We start from the raw sequence: 3,459 nt of genomic DNA on the forward strand, positions 1-3,459 counted from the left end.
CGGCTGACCGGAAACAAGGTTTGTTAAAGTTTATTCTCTTCTGTCATATATATATATATATATATATATATATATATATATATATATATATATATATATATATATTAGTGGCTATATTTGTTGTTTTAACTATAGTAAAAGTGCTTTTTAGCTCTAGTGCTAATGCTAATGTTTGTTATTGTTTTCCACCTCGTAACTCTTACGGTGGATTCACAAGGTGACCAAGGAATTTATTAACTTGTTAATTGTTAATTTATTAACTTTATGCTAAAAGCAATAGGTGTTTTTGACTAAAGGTACCTCGGTAACTCAGTTATACGTAAATCACCTTCAAAATAAAAGCACTCCGGTTGTATTGATTTCTAGTTTCTGGGTAAAAAGATTTTGTTTCAGTCGCCCAGTTGGAATAAAATGAGTTTTTTGGACCTTTTGTATCCACAAGAATTATTACACACAAATCTTTCTTCCTTTATTACTAACATGCATTTTATTTAAGTGGTGAGAGAATAATGTAAAATCCTTCCTAAACAGCAGGCACAGGCAGTAAACTATTATAACCCTTAATAAAGCCAAAAAAAACATTCAGAGATGATGAAACTTTATAAAAATATTATAGATCACAGAGGCCATTTAGTGTTAAAAATCAGCAGTATTATGGAAAGTCTTCTCTATTATCTCTATTATAAAATACCAAATAAATCATCACACAAGTCAATTGTGACAAATATAAATAAAGCAACAATTTGTGAAATAATTAAAGAAATTTATTAAAGTCATTGCAGACATTATTATGTTATTTCATCATACATTTTCACCACATTACTTTGTTAGAAATTTTATTTCATTAAAAACTAAATAAAATGTCATTGCAGTGACACTTTAATTTCTAAACCAAAACATATGAAATTAAAGGAACCAAATATCTGATCTCATCATAAAGAATATGTGTAATCTAATCGTATAAATCTTATCAATAAAATGTCAGAAAATAATGAAACATCTCTGTTATAAATCCCCACAGCACACACACATTCAAATGTCTTGTTTTAATAAACCAACACCTTTAAATATAAGTAAATATAAGCTTATGACCATATATGACAAAGAAAAGCATTAAATATTCATATTAATCCAGAACTTTTTGCAATATATTAACTCAAATGAAGAAAGATGTTTTGACTCATTAAAGTAGATTTGAATGATTCAACACAACATTAAAGTTTAAATGTGTATTTTCTCTGGAGTTGATTCCAGTCAAATCTAATTTATATTATCTTACTTATAAAATGTGAAAAATAATAAAACATTGCCTGTTATAATTTCCCACAACCCAAACACATACATTCATACTTAATAAACCAACAGTCTTAATATGTTTAAATATGAGTAAATATAAGTTTATAATCCAGCTCAGTGTGATGTCATCATCCAGCTCAGTGTGATGTCATCATCCAGCTCAGTGTGATGTCATCATCCAGCGCCTGGTCCTCCAGCTGCTGCTGGAGCTGACAAACATTATTACTCACACAGAGATAAAACATTCTGCTTTCTTCTTTACATTTCATCCTCTGGAAACTCTTTTTCAGACTTTTTTTCCTCACATGATAGTTTGTGACTTTCCCTGTTTCTACTGTTATTGTCCAAAGCATTGTAATGTTACACTGCAAAAAAGGTGTTTAGTCTAAAAACCAGAACAAACAGTAAATCTGCTGCATGGACAGATAATTTACCTTGACAAGATTTATTAAATTAAGATTATTAAATCTAGAAATAAGCATGTTGAACACTTAAAATAAGAAATTAACTCTTCAAACCAGATAAAGTAAAGCTGCCAGCAGTGATGAACTGGCCCGAGCAGAGTGACCTGATGATTATTTGGTTCTTACCAAGATAAAAAAAAAATACGAATGACATAATTCATCTTGTTTTAAGAGTTAACTTCTTATTTTAAGCGTTCAACATTTATTTCTACATCTTAATTTAATAAATCTTGTCAAGGTAAATTATCTGTCCATGCAGCAAGATCATTTCCCTCAGATTTACTGTTTGATCTGGTTTTTAAACACATCTTTTTTTGCAGTATCTAACATATAGTTTGTGAATGATTTTGCTTTATTTATTATTTTAAATGTCTCTTTATCTGTTTCTTCCTCAGACTGTTTCTGATGTGAATTCACTCTCTGAGGGCCGATAAAGTTTCATCTCATCTTATTTTAAATTTGCTTTTAACAGTAATTTGTCTGCTCAGTTTTTGCATCAAAGTAGAATAAAAAGATGATTTACCTGCTTCAGCATTCCCTCAATCACAGCAGACACAGTCACAGTCATCCTCCATCTCCTCACTGTCTTCTTCTTCTTCATCAAAGACGCTGAAGAAAAAACAATCAGACATGATGAGTTGAGAGATTTCTGCTCTGATAATAATCAGCATCCTGTTGATAGAAAGTGTCCTCAGTTAGTTTAGTCCTGCCTGTGGTCAGTTTAGAGCTATACTGCAGGCCGCCACCAGGGGGCGTTCAGGGCTTTATCAGTCAGGTAGAAGCAGTTACTTCCTCCATCTGTTCATATTCTCACATTGAAGTCAACACAAACTGATGATCTGCAGTTGGTCACTGCACATTAACACCAACATCCTGAGAGTTCACATTTAGTGTCCAGAAATGTGTTTTATTGTCTCATTTCATGCTAAAGTAAACCTAAATCTGATATAAATACTGTTTGAATCAGTGCTTACCACTCAGATGGACCGGAGCAGATGAATGGAAACTTCAGGTCACAGTTCACGTCCCCCCATCTTCCCAAGAACCTGAAATCTGCTGCTGCACAATCCTGCTTCCCCTCGTCATTATCAGGTTGATCTAGCAGCCAGTATCTGAACGAGGAGCTGCTTCCATCGGACCACTTCCAGGAGTCTCTGAAAAGGCCGATCCAGGCATTCCATCCTGCTGGAACCAGCTCCTGGACCTCCTGGTTCTCTGCCTGGTTCCTCACACTGGCCAGGTCTGTGTGGTGTTCTCTGCAGTAGCTCTGGGCCATGGTCCAGGTCATTTTAACGTCAGTGAGTTTAAATGTCACATCCAGCCCTGAACATAGAGCAGAGAGAAATGCTGTGCAGAGGCAACATAACACACAACACTGATGCAAACTTTATATCTGAGTTTTTCTGCGTCTGAATGTTTTTCTCAGCAGTCTGATGTTTCTTAATGAATGTGAGCATGAAGCTGAAGTCACCGTGGAGCTGTGTGCATATCAACTCCTTCTCTTGCAGCCCTGTTGACTGAGACAGTGACGTGGGATAAAGCTGTTAATGATGGAGCTCTTTATAGAAACAGAGAAATGAAGGCAGGACTCATCTGCTTTAAATGAGCTTCATGTAACTGGAGACAGAGAGGCAAAGAGCAGCAGAGAAGGGGAGAGGTCAACAAGCTCACCTGCTCTGTTTTACCTTCACTCATCAAT

General features: G+C 34.8%; 1 long non-coding RNA gene across 1 annotated transcript; it reads right to left on the bottom strand.

The window, feature by feature from the left end:
* Window positions 1–417: 417 nt before the first annotated feature.
* LOC131972421 (uncharacterized) lies at window positions 418–2,768 on the bottom strand. Its single transcript, XR_009394484.1, has 3 exons — window positions 2,735–2,768; window positions 2,284–2,369; window positions 418–1,505 (listed from the first exon to the last, which is right to left on the bottom strand). It is a non-coding gene; the product is annotated as an uncharacterized LOC131972421 (long non-coding RNA).
* Window positions 2,769–3,459: the final 691 nt, after the last annotated feature.

Source organism: Centropristis striata, chromosome 1 (assembly GCF_030273125.1).
Source record: "Centropristis striata isolate RG_2023a ecotype Rhode Island chromosome 1, C.striata_1.0, whole genome shotgun sequence".
NCBI classification, from domain to species: domain Eukaryota; kingdom Metazoa; phylum Chordata; class Actinopteri; order Perciformes; family Serranidae; genus Centropristis; species Centropristis striata.